Raw genomic sequence first — 15,086 nt, 5'->3', positions numbered from 1 at the left:
AAGTCTTTGAAGTTCAAATTTTTATAGTTTTATGATTTAGTCCTTAAAACCCAAATTTTCACTGTTCTACAATTTAATCCTTAAAACAGAATTTATTCCTTATAAAAACAGCCCAAATTTTCAATTTTAAAATCTTTACAATTTTTCCCTATAACCTCAAATATAATCAATCAATGTTCTCTTTTCAAATTCTTATATCCCGAAATCATACAAATTAATTTATGCATCTAAATTCTAGATTTTCACATCTCAATTCTCATAATTCAAACTTTTCATATTTTTACAATTTAATCCTTATTTCAATTTTATCAAATTAGCCAAAATAAATACTTAACACTTCCAACATAATAACTACACAATCCTATCATTCAAAATAATTATTTCGATTTCAATCACCCCACTTTCTTACTTTCAATTATTCACATAAAATCACCCACCAAAATTTTCATAATATCATTTACCATTCACTTTATGCATAAACATAATACTTTCATCGCTTTAAATATAGAAAATAATTATGCATACCTATTTCTTACAATTTCACATCAAAATATACAATTAAATAAATATAAGATAATAACTTAAGCAACTTACCCATATTTTCTCTCACTTCCATCTTCCTCTTCTTGCTTCTATGGTTGGTTTCACATGAAATACCACTCTTAAATTAACGTTGGATGTGATATCTCACTTTAATTTCAAAGAATTTTAGGTTAGAAATATGCTTGAACAAAAAAAAAAAGGACCAAATTGAATTAAATATAAAACTTTTTCCTTTCCTCTCTTATTTCTTTCATGCATCCCACGTTAGGGTCTTTCTAGAATTTTCTTTACTTTTCTTTATTTGTCATTTAATTACTTAATTAATTTTATCAACGGTTCACATTCAATCACGTAATTTTAATTCAATGGTTATAATTTCTACCATCAAAATCTTACACTTTTTATAAGTTAAAATTCAAAATAATATTTAATGACCAAATTGCCCTTTAAAATATCTTTTGTCATATTTAAGACATAAGGGTAAAATAGTCATTTCACCCTTTTCAATTACTCATTTGTTTGCCACATGGCATACTTGTGTGTCCTAAGTAAAATAGTCATTTGACCCTTTTCCATTACTCATTTATTAATGGTATAATTGCAATCAAGCCCTTTTCTCACAAAATAGTAAAATTACACTTTAGTCCCTATACTTTTCACTACTTTTCAATATAGTTCATATCTCAATTTTCTAGCTCCACCTGTAATTCGTATCCATGTCACATTCATAAAAAAATATTTCTTAAATTTTTGCCCCTTTTTCTAAAATAGTAAATTTGAACTTTTAGTTTATCTTTCTCAAATTTTCAGTATAATCTTCACTAAAATTTACTATTCATACTTTCTTTTTCAACATAAAATTTTGAGTTTACTATTATTATTCAATTGATAAACTCTTACTTCTTGGAAAAAAATTACTATTTATCTTTTGAAATACTACTATTATTGATGCTGAGATTTTTAGGGTGTTACAAGGAGAGCGATGGTGGACGAGGGTGGGGAGAAGGGAGGGATGATGGTGGGGAGGGAGAGGGACTGGGGTAGGGAGATTTTTTATTTTATTTAATATTAGTATGATTATACTATTTAATATTAATATAAAATTTAAATTTTTTATTATATTTTTTGAAAATATTTATGTATTTTATACATTTCTTTGAAGTTTTAGAATTAGGATCAAATCGAGACTATTTGCAAATTTTAAGGGTTAATATTTTAAAATTATGACTAAATTGATATAATATGTAAAATTTAAGAGTTGAATTTGTTGTTATACTATTTTTTAACTATCACGTCTGCTTGTAGTTTGTGATTTTAACGGGAGTGGCAAAAATGACCGAACTATATAGCATGGACACTTAAATTAATAAATTTTTATTTTTAGTATCTAAAATGAAAATTTTTTATAGTTGAGTAACTATCTATATAGTTTACCAAAAAATAATATATAAAATAAATAAAACTTTGATTAAAATAGTAAAATTATACGATTTGCTGCCCACAATGTAGTGAGATAAAAAGCCTTCACCATGGTTTTTTAGAGTGAAAAAGCTGTTGAAATGTGGTCTCTTTCTAATTTTCAGTTTACTCAGGAGTCTCTTACTGACATTATAATACCTTTCTTATCATCCTCTACTGCTGCAGTAATGGAGAGATCGTCGACTCTTAGGTGGAGTGTTTGGTATTTTCGCAACCTTTATTGCTAGCAGAACTAGGAGTTGGCTGCTGCACAAATAATTGCATTCGCTGATAGGTTCCTTCAAGATTGGAGGGACTCGTAAAATGCTTTTGACACTGTCTAATCTCGTCCCCCCGATTGGGTTCATTCTCGACAGTTTTGGACAAGACCAGCTGCGGCCTGGCTAAAATTTAATGCAGATGTTTCGTGCATAAATGAGTTGAATGAGACGAGAATAGTATTTTTCTGAAGGCCTTCACTAGTCATTTTCCCATGTTGATGGAACCACATGTAGCGGATGCTTTATCTATTAGAGAAGTATTATCTTGATTAAAATCTGGACAATTTAGTTTTGGAGTCTGGAGGTTACTTATAACTACGTTAAAATTGCACACGAGATCTTATTCTTTGAAATTTAGGTTAATTTGTAAGATTGTTTTATATTAAAGTTAAAATTTCTGCAGACACGAAGAAATGCAAATAAGGCGACTCACCATTTGGTACTGGTAATCTTATTTTATGCAAATCGTTTATCTTTTTTTATAGTTATTCAATTTATATTTCAAATTTTATGATTGCTTGTAACAACCTTTATCTGATCTGAAGATCAGATCAAATAAGAGACGTCACATTGATCACCAAAGCGACTTAAACGATCAAATAATATTATGCAAACAATCATTATATACATTAATGAACCACTATAAATAATAAAACTAAAAAAAGCCTTAAAACAATATTTGGGGCCCAAAATACAAAACTAGGAACTAAGTTTCAATACCTGAACTACTGATATATGTTTTTGTTGCCTCGAGACATAAAATCTATGTCTCTACCCTTAAAATCAACTCTTATTAATGTTTACGGAATTGACACAATTTAAATAATAGTAAAAACTTCAAAATATTTGAATTAATCTACAACTGAAGTAAAAAATAAACTATTTACGAAAAAAAAGTAAATTCGAAAGCGTTAAACAGTACAAAGATTTTAAAAATTGTTGAAAGTTACAAGGCTTTTTTACCTGTATATTATAAAATAAAAAAATCACTTAAATGGTATGTCAGACAGATTATGTACCGAAATGGTACATCCAAGCAAGTAGAGGGTGGTGCATAGGCGACACCACCCTAAAAATCTGACATGTTTGACTGTAAAAAATAGTATTTTAATAGTGGCCTACTTGATAGGCGGCACCACATTTGTACCGGAATGGTATAGAACTCGTATTTTTATACGGATGTAGTGTATGGGTATGATGCATCTGATAGGCGGCACCAGTACCAATTCCCTCCCCCAATCCGGCTCAATACTAAATATCTGTTAGAAAAATAGCAGAACACAAGGAAGAAGAGAGGGAGAAGAAAGAAAGAAAGAAAGAAAATGTATTTTAAATTGTTATTGTTATTTGCAAATAGAATAGATTATGATAAGAAAAAAATATTTTGTTAGTATTATATAGTTTGTTTAGTGTTATTTTTATGTTTTGTTTTAAAGTTATTTTTTTATTGTGATTTGTTAGATTATAAATGTAAATTTATATTAATTTTAAGTTATTTTGTTAGTAAGTTTTGTGTTTAGATTAATTATTTGTTTAAGGTTTATTGTGATTTGTTAGGTTATGAATGTTATGTTTTAAATTTTTTAATATATTTGAAAGTTATTTTGTTAGAAACTATTATAAAGTAATTGTTAATTAGTGATAACAATGAGAAAAAGAAGAAGATAAATCTGAAAATCGAAATAAAAATATTTTCTGTCATAGATATTGTTAGAAATGACAATAAATTTGATATTACCTGATGAAATAATAACTTCAGCACAAAGAGAGAAATTTGATAAGATGATGAGAGAATTACAAGATTACATAATGAAACCAGAAGAAGACATCGTTCAACACCTTATTACCGTAAATTAAAAGATGCAAGAAGTGTTATGGAAGGGTCATGAGCTGATTAAAAAGAATAAAGTGCAATATTTAACCCTTAGAGGGACATTAATAGAACAGGAGCATCAAATCATTTTAGACCAACTTGGGAAGACATTGGTACCACGGACCTATTGGAATCTAGTTATATACTTCGTGAAGTTTATAATCTCTTATGGAGTAAGGAAAATAGCGAGACAAAGTGTAAGTTCACGAAAGTTGACTGGGAAGCAAAATGTGTTTGACATACCATGGATGGATAAATTAGTTGTTCGAAAATTACCAAGAGAATTTCTAAATTCAATACCCGTTATAAAGATTGAAGAGGAGGAAGATCATGAGGAATTTCCAAATTGGATTGTAGAAGATGAATTTGAAGAGAATTATAGAGAATTTCCTAGAGGAAGAAACATGATCGGAGATGGAAGAAAATGTAGAAATGAATTTAAGTGGTTAAATGTAAAGATAAATGTTGTTCATGTACAAAATAAGAACTGAAAAAGTCTGAGCTTATGAATGAAAAAAATTGCATATTGATATAATTTTGGTTTCTTTTTACTCATTAAATTTTTATGTAAGTATTTTTTTTTGTTCAAATTGTTTTGAGAATTTTATTTATTTTTAACAGATTGAACATTGAAAATGGATAATCAGTTTTAGTATGTGTTTATTTTGATGGAATAATCTTGAAAATAACCGTTGGATGTATATTTGAATGTCACCAACAAATAGTAATAAGATTTAATAGAAATGTCTCATTCGATGATATAAAGGAAAGGATTAGCGCAAAAATTTTAGACGTTGTGGGAAAAGGATCTCGAAACTTTTCTACAAGTTTCCAGTTTCGACAGATCCCATCAAATTCACCGAAATAGAACTTGTAGACGATGAAGATGTGGAGACAATGATCGCTTTTTATTGTGGGAATCAGAGTGACCAAAATGCACTGATTCAGTTATTTGTTGAGTTAGTTGGTGTGGAGCCAACTGAAGATCTCACTGCATTAGGTGAAGAACATGGAACTCAAGAACCGTGTATGGTGGCTCCAATATTGTATGTTGATAGTCAATCGACTATACGCAGGATCGATATCGATCTTAATGTTGCACTGATATTAATGTGGTTGGTGATGATGGATACAATAGTAGTGATCCTGATGTGGACAAGGTCCTTGATGATATTGAAGATGAAAATGTGAATGACAATGGAAACATTAATGCGTTTTCAGTCGGGAACCATATTCGATGTATTGAAATACACAATAATCCTGGGGCACACATGTCGCTCATTGACTTCGATGCGAGCACGTAACAGAGTTCCCGGAGTACCCTGAAATACTTCCTGCTCAATAACTAGCCGTAGATTTCAATTCTAAGGAGTTGTTCGTGGGCCAGAGATTTGAAAGTAAAGAAGAGTGCGTATTTTCTATTAAGCGATATAGCATGAATATATCAGTAGACTACAAAGTCGCAGTGTCTAAACCGACATTATATATTGGGGAGTGTTGGAAGTCGGCGGAAGGCTGCAATTGGCATGTACAAGTCGCATTTATTCAAAAGTTACAGAGGAGATATGAAAATTTGTTGGGCCTCACACATGCACGTCAACACGTATGACAGAAGATCATAAAAAACTTGATTCCAAAACTATCTGTACGTGTATCATGCTAATGGTGAAAGGCATGCTGACCATTAAAGTTTTGGTACTGATTGCCCAAATGCAAGCATGATTTTAGTATCGAGTATCATACCGAAAGGTGTAGATAGCTAAACAAATAGTAATAGAGCAATTTTACGGGGATTTCGATGCGTCATACAATAAGCTATAGGGATGGATAGTCGCTATACAGGAGTACGTACCGGGAACTGTCATTGAGTTACAGACATCACCTTATTACGGCCTGGATGACCAATTACAACCAGGAAAAAAAATTTTCCATCAGATGTTCTAGACATTTGATCTATGTGTGTGCACATTTCCCTACTGCAAGCTGTTTGTGCAAGTATAGGAATCCTGGCTATACAAAAAATATACACAGATCTTACTTCTTGCGGTTGCTCAAAACGGGAACAAGAACGTGTTCCTTATAGCATTTGCCATTATAGATAAGGAGAACATGGAATCGTGGGAATTCTTCCTTACGAACCTGCGAAGGTATGTTATTAGCAACGATAACATTTGCATCATCTCCGATAGATGGAAAGGATTAATTGCCACCATTAGGTGTTCCGGTGTGCCATGGAGATCCTTTTACTGCATCCAGTACATCACGGCTAACTTCCATCGAGATTATAAGAATGCAGACTGGCAGAGACAAGTTGTAAGAATGGGTAAAGGATAACCTTATCTTTTCAATATAAGTTTTAATGTTTTAGGCCAGTACTGTAACTTATCTTTTCTTAATACATACACAGTGCACGAGGTAGAGCCACACATTTTCTGCCAAAGAATGACTAGACTTGAGAGTGACATGAAGGGTCAAACGAACACATCTTTTTGGCAGTGGTTGGGTACCTTGGAGCCATGGTAATGGGCTCAAAGTTTCGACGAGGGCTTTCGCTATAGTCATATGATCGCAGACTTGGTGGAAGGGATTAACTCTGTGTTGTTGAAAACATAACATATTCCAATTTCATCTGTCTTCTCAGCTACATTCTACAGGTTGGCTACCTTGATGCCAAGAATGGGTCAGCAACAAGTCAACTAGATGGAGGCGGGACAGGTGTTTGTCCAAAATGTCAGGGATGCAATGGTTGCAAACCATCAGATGGCGAGGTCGATTAATGTAGAAGTATATTCACGACAACTTGAAACGTTTCAAGTTACGGAGACCATCGGTCGTCAACCCAGTATACCACCTAGGTTCTACGGAGTTGATCTCTGAAATAGACGGTGCGATTACAAGAGGTTCCAAACACTTCATTATCCATGTACGTATGTCGTGGCAGTGTATGCTAAAGTCTTGCTTAATGTTGAACAATTTATCGATGATATGTACACCCTCGAGTGCATGTTGCGTGTTCAGGAGAACGAGTTCCCCGTCCTGCCTGACCTGTCTACGTGGGAGGTGCCTCTAACGACTTTCGAGCTTGCCCCAGACAGCGATTATGTAGGAATTCGAAAGGTCGTTTGCAATCATCCAAAATCCATAATGAAATGGACATTAGGAAAAAATCTGACGGTAAACGTTGTAGATTATGCAAATTAGCTGGTCATAATTAGACTAAATGCCCTCAGCGAAACTACCATATTGGACAATCGCCATGATCGGGTAAGAAATAAGCTTATGTAATCCAATGTACCTAATTTATATAACAAATTTTATTCCAAGTTTTAATATTGTAATGTATTTAATTTATATTACAAAATTTATATTACAAAGTTTGTTCCAAGTTTTAATGTTGTAATATTGTAATGTTGTAATGTTGCAATTAATATAATTAAATAAATACAAAGATTGTCTTTTTCTTGATTTGTATTTTATTAGAATAAAAAAGGTACAAATTTTGTAATATTTAAATTACAAGAAACCCCTAAAATTGATGGTTTGATGGTGTGGTCTTAAGGGTATATTTCTGCTGGGGTCGATGTTCACGTTGTGGGTAATCGTGATGATCAACATTCTCTTCAGTCGCAGGTGGGGGGGTGTGAAACATAGAAGAAAAATCATATGCCCCAAACACCATCGATGAACTTCAACCGGGAGGAGTGCTGTACTACAATGGATACGACTGGGGAGGATTGGAGTAATGCGGTAGATACAGGTCGGAAGGAGTGGAGTAATGCGGTGGATATGGGCCGGGAGGACTGCTGTATTGCGGTAGTACTGGACTGAAGATCAGAATGATAACCATGTTCTGACGAGCTCGGGAAATAGTCATTAACCCACAATTCCGGATGAGAGGAAATATCCCCAGAATGTGTATACGACCGCTCGGGCTCTGGCTCATATGCCCCAAGTCGATGCATGTGCGGAGGGACTACAGTCGACTGCCCACCAAGTAAATATGGTTTTCCCATACTAGAGTACCATTGTATGTACTTTAACGATGGTTGCAAATCGAAAGAAATATCCATCTGAGGTCTCCATGCCATCCGGTTATCCCACATTGCAATATATTTCTGGTGCACAACCCCCTAATTATTTCCATGTTTTCCTCTCTTGTTAATCCCGTGAATCTTCCCCAACTGCATTGGCAGAACCGGGATATACTGGATACAACCAAACTGCTAGAGTACTCGATCCCCGTTATACCACTTGACTATTTGAAAATTGATAATTGGTGCGTTAATGCACCATAGATGTAAATAAATGTGGGCAGACAAGGGTATAACAGCCGTAATTTCCAGTCTCCAATACCGCATCTAGATGAACTGCACGATTAATAACATGGTTAAAATTTAACACGGTTCGAGTAAGATATACAAAGTAATTACATGTCACGAATATTGGAATAGCTTACCCCTTCCCCGACATGTTGTTCAATCATCGGGCGATATATCGGGACAGTGTATGACCTCCCGATACCCAAATTAATACTCCATCTAGGGGTGTTCATTCGGTTAACCGACCGGTTAACCGACCCGAAATAGCATTAACCGAATTAAGCGACCTTTCAAAATTTTTAACCGTTAACCGAACCGAAATTTTTTCAAAAAAATTAACCTAACCGAAATTTTTTCAAAAAAATTAACCGAACTGAAATTTTTTCGGTTAATTCGGTCGGTTAACCGAACTAACCGAAAATTATATGTTTTTTATTTTTGGTTAAAAATTAGCCGAATTAACCAAATTAACCGAATTACCCGAATAAACCGAATTACCCGAATTACTCGAATTACCCGAATTAACCGAATTAACCTAATTGAATCATACATAATTAAATTATTTTTAGACTTTTATACTTTAGTTTTAGTTTTAGTTTAGATTTTTATTTTTATTTATTAAATTATTTGTAATTTTTATGATTGGGTTGGGTTGGGTAATTGGGTTGGGTAATTAGGTTGGATTGAATACTTGGGTTTGGATTGGGTTTAGGTGAATAGTGGGCCTATTTATATATTATAATTTTATTTATTAATATTTTCGGTTAAATCGAAAAATTGATTAATGACCGGTTTGAACCAATTAACCGTTAACAGAAAAATCAAAAATAATTAATCGATTTCAATCAAAAAATTTGGTTAACCGACCGATTAACCGAATTCAATTGGTTAACCGAATTTTTTCGGTTTTACCCGAATTTTGCACACCCCTAACTCCATCTACAAAAATAAATTACATGTTAGAATAGTATCATTAGAAAAAAATGACAATTAATTGCTATAACAAGTAAAATTTTATCACCTGTTCACCAGTGGAAATACGTATGCTTGGTGCCTAACCGATGCCAAGAATGACATCCGGTAAAGAGCCCATGATTGTAGCAATATGAAGCATCCGCCTATGTCTACGACATCAGGCTTTATCGTCTGACAAAGCTTACGATACAACATAGCCAGAACTGCGGAACCCCAACTATACGAACGAACATTCTGTAAATCAGTTAATAAAGGTAAATACATCAAATGAACCCAGTTATTGTTCGCATCCGACATAATGTATGCTTAAGCTGTGCACATCACGTTCTGATCAGTGGCATTAATTGATAAATGTTCAAAATTGGCTTTCATCCATGAAAATCTCAAACCTGTAAATTTGGACTCAGCATCATTGGGCGAGACTCCTAGTAGGCTATAACAAAGGACGGCCGGCTCAGGTATCGTACTTACGCCCGTTACGACACTCCCGTAGATTGGGAGCCCAAGTTGCAATGCAACATCCTCCAGCGTGACAGTGCACTCCCCATATGGCAAATGGAAAGTGTTGGTCTCCCGGCGCCAACGCTCGACGAATGCGAATATTAAATTGTTCAGCAAATCGAATGTCAGATCAATACTGCTGACTCGAATCTGGCTAACTCCAAGTATGGCATCAGTCGTTCATCCAAGGGATATCCTAAACCATTCACCCGACCCCTCAATACGCGGTACGGGCCCTGATACTATTAAATTATAGAAAATAGTTATAACATAATTTATTTCCGTGTTGGATATGTTACTATATTACTATATTACTATATTATTAATTGTGTTTGATATGTGATTATCGTTCTTAAGCAATGAACCCATTTTGATGCCTGCAATTTCAAAATAAATTTTGATAATTAATTTCTAACTTTGATGCATTTTAAATGTTTCTCAAAATACCTAAATTTTATGTAACACCCCTATTCCGTAACCGTCGCCGGAATAGGTAAGGGGTATTACAAGACCTTTAATTCAGTTCGGAACAGTAAAATATTAAACATTTACTAAATACCATTTCAAACATACCAAATTCAATGTCAATTTCATATATCAATTTAATATCCAAACATGTGTACATATCTCATTTCAATACATTACAAAACATACGAAAACCTGGTTATACCATATCAAAATCTTACCGAACTCACAAGTAAACACATATCACCATTCATACTAACATATCCATAATCATACTTCATTTATGCCAAAATACCAGTTATCAGATTCACCACAAAATGAGCATAACACATAATGCTTCTATACCAAACCTAACATTTCCATCTCAAGCCATATCACATAGCTTGATCAAACCCCAAAATTCATACCACATTCACTAACATAAGTGACCAAATAATTCAACCCATAAACTAGCTTATACATGCCATATTTACAATATTTACATAGGATTCAATCTTACTTACAATATTTACATAATATTTACATTTTACAATATTTACATAAGATTCACCGGTAGTTCTTCTAGAAATACATCTGGAAACTCATTGATAATCTGTACAGATTCAATCTTCGATTCTAACATTTTAGTATCCAGTACATATGCTAAATATGCATTATAGCCCTTTTCCATGCATTTTTTAGCTCGCATAGAAGATATCACAACCGGTAATTCATTCGAATCATTAGATTCAATCCGAAGAATTTCACCGTTCTGACATTTCAGTTCTATACTCTTTCGCTGTAATTTACAACTGCATCATGCATATTCAGCCAATCCATGCCCAATATTACATCAAACTCGTCAAATGGTAGGAGCATCAAGTCAGCCAGAAAACAGTATCTTCGAGTCATCAATGGACATTTCTTACAAATTTTATCAACTAACACTGACTTACCTGATAGATTCGATACTTTAACTACAAATTATGTAGACTTAACATGTAAACTCTTTTTAAACACTAGTTCCATACATATATACGAATGGGTTGATCCTGAATCTATCAACGCAACTATATCAGTGTTAAAAAGAGAAAAAGTACCAGTAATGACATTAGGAGACGAGGCTTCCTCGTGTGCATGTATAGCATAAGCTCAAGCAGGTGCTCGGGTATTCGATCTCACATTTGAATCTCGTGCAGCACTGCAGTTTCCACTCTGATTCCATTCATTTCGAGGTGGTCTACTCCTGGTAACAATATTACTCACTTTAACTGATTGCTCTCTATCCGTAGTAGATTTCTCCGGACAGTCTCGTAAGAAATGATCTAACGATCCGCATCTAAAACATGCCCCATTTTTCAATCGGCATTCACCATAGTGCTTTCGGTTACAATGTTTACAATCAGGTCCCATATTTTTCATGCTACCCACACTGGTAACAGATGTCGTTGGGCTTTGGATTGAATGATCTAGCATCTCTTTCTCTGATTGATATACCCGCAGAAGCAGTGGAACAGGGATGGAACTCTTTAAATTTCTTTGATCCAGACTGATGCGATTTACTCGCGAATCTCTTTCTAGTATCTCTTGCTTCAAAATCAGCTATTCGTTTCTCTTTGGCAGGTTCTTCGGCTTTACAAGCCCTATCAACCAGGAGAACGAACTCTTTCAGCTCAAGAATTCTAACTAAAAATTGAATATCTTCATTCAGCCCATCTTCGAACCTTTTACACATGATAGCTTCAGTAGAAATACATTCACGAGCATATTTATTGTGTCGTACGAATTCTCTTTCATATTTGGTTACCATCCTACGGCCCTGTTTCAGATCAAGAAACTCTTTTCTTTTCTGGTCGACGAACCGCTGACTAATATATTTCTTTCAAAATTCAATCTGAAAAAAATCCCATGTAACTCTTTCTCGCAGAATAAAAGATATTAAAGTATTACACCACTAGTATGTTGCATTTCTCAACAATGAAATAGCACATTTTAAGCATTCTTCCGGTGTACAGGCTAATTTATCGAAAACCCTGATCGTATTTTCGAGTCAGAATTCGACCCTCTCAGCATCATCACTAGCTGAAGCTCTAAATTCTTTAGCCCTGTATTTTCATATCTTATTAACAGGAGGTCCATTCAATCGCAAAGGATCCATACCTCGTATATTTTTAGGGTTTGGTTAGGAAACCGGAGGGGGTGGAGGTTGTTGGGTAGCCGGGTTTGCTCAAACAAATTCAGAAAACCATTCACACATCATTTGGAAGAAAGCTTGTTTAGCTTCTCCCTGACCGCCCATGGCAGGGCTCGATTCGGATGGCGCAGTTCCTTGAGTGGAAGCTGGCGCGTTACTTTCTACATCATCGGCTATTGCTCAATTTGGATCCATTTACTATATAAAACATAATTCAGAAGCTGTCAGGAGATATCACACTATCGCAGTTTAAATATGGCATGTATAGCTAGACTCGTATACACTATGGTAGTTCTAGAATCGACTAAATCATACCTCTGATACCAATTAAATGTAACACCCTTATCCCGTAACCGTCGCCGGAATAGGTAAGGGGCATTACATGACCTTTAATTCAGTTCGGAATAGTAAAACATTGGACATTTACTAAATACCATTTCAAACATACTCAATCTCAATTTTATATATCAATTTCATATCCAAACATGTGTACATATCTCATTTCAATACATTATAAAACATACGAAAACATGGTTATACCATATCACCATTCATACTAACATATCCATAATCATACTTCATTTATGCCAAAATACCATTTATCAGATTCACCACAAAATGAGCATAACACATAATGCTTCTATACCAAACCTAACATTTCCATCTCAAGCCATATCATATAGCTTGATCAAACCCCAAAATTCATACCACATTCACCAACATAAGTGACCAAATAATTCAACCCATAAACTAGCTTATACATGCCATATTTACAATAATTACATAAGATCCAAAAGTATCGAATATCGTCTGGATAGTGTGATAGCAAATCTCCGACCTAGTCCAAAATCGAGCTAGCTTCTGAAATCTATAGGACATAAGAAAATGAACGAAGTAAGCATTAAGCTTAGTAAGTCGTATAATATAGAATTAAACTTATCAGTTTAACATTAAACTTATCAATTAAACTCATTTGTCCACAAAGCCTATTCATATCACCATTCACAAGTTAGTCATTTCACATCCATATATTCATCCATTCATAAAGATGAAACCAAACATATAACATTCTTTTAACATTCAAATTCATTCCTCAATACATATAATCATATATCATAAAATCAATCCAAGTCATATAGCTAAATATCTCATGTCATCTCTATAATTCATATATCCATGTAACTTATAAACCATGTAAATCATATAACATTTATATCAATTCATTCCTATTTGTATAACCTGTAACTCATCAGTAATAACAGAAATTTATCCGTATCGACATTAACTTATACATATCAATAGTGTTTCATCCATATAATTATATAGCTTATTTATATGATCAGTAACAGTAATTATGCCTGTTGAACCTATTAGAACATCGAGGGATACACAAGTGATACATTATCAGTGTATTTATAAGAAATCAGTCAATTCCTCATCATTTACACTCTTTCGAGCCATATCGATTTGCTCCTCTTGTGCCGGTAAACGGTAAGCTCTATCGAGCTGAACGGTAAGCCTCATAGAGCTGAAACAGTAAGCTCATACGAGTTGTGGTGAGTCCACAACAAATGCAGGAGCTCAACCAAACGGTAACCCTAGTGACAGGTCACTCGTATCCGATGATTTTATAAAGTTCGAACGGGGCTCGGTATTATCCAACTTCATCATTTGAGCATTCAATAATCAATAACTCAATTTCTCAAATCATATATATATATTCAATTTAATGACATACATACAATTAAATAGTCAAATTGCATATTCATTACATATGATTATACCAAATCCATGTAACATATATAGCATTTGTAACATTTTATTTTCATTCCTGTAAACAGTAATATAATCGTATACCGGTAATTTAAATTTCAAATGGATTATTCATTCAACTTATAAACATTCATTTTTGGACAATTAAAAATATTTAATAATTCGATTCTAGCTATACGAACTTACCTCGTATTGCTCGGATAAACCGTCGTCTACTCGTCTACTTTTCGTTTCCCCCGATCTAGTTCCGGTAATTATTTATCTTGATCTAAATATTATCAAATTCGGTACTTTCAGAAACTATTCAATACAATTTAATCCACAATTCCTATATTTAGCAATTTACACATTCTCCCTTATACTTTTGACTACTTTGCAAATTAGTCTTTATTACACAAAATGACAAATTTATGCATTTAAGCCATAACCCATGCATAGACGAATCTTTATGACAGTACTAGCAGCCCATACTTCTATTTATTTCACACTTTCAACCACAATATTTCAACATTTTACAAATTCCTCAATTAAAATCCCTAATTGACATTTTTGTCAAAAATCTCTTTATAAAACATATATATCAAACACCTAGCTTGCATAATTCATCATCAAACATCATAAAACTCATGGATTCATCAATGAAATTTTTCAAAATCACTAACAAACTCAAAAATTAAGGCACGGGCTAGCTAGTACTCAAAACAACGATCAGAAAAACATAGAAA

This window comes from Gossypium raimondii, chromosome 3, assembly GCF_025698545.1.
Source record: "Gossypium raimondii isolate GPD5lz chromosome 3, ASM2569854v1, whole genome shotgun sequence".
Classification (NCBI taxonomy): Eukaryota; Viridiplantae; Streptophyta; class Magnoliopsida; order Malvales; family Malvaceae; genus Gossypium; species Gossypium raimondii.
The sequence above is the reverse complement of the archived record's forward strand: the minus strand, read 5'-3'. Positions refer to the sequence as shown.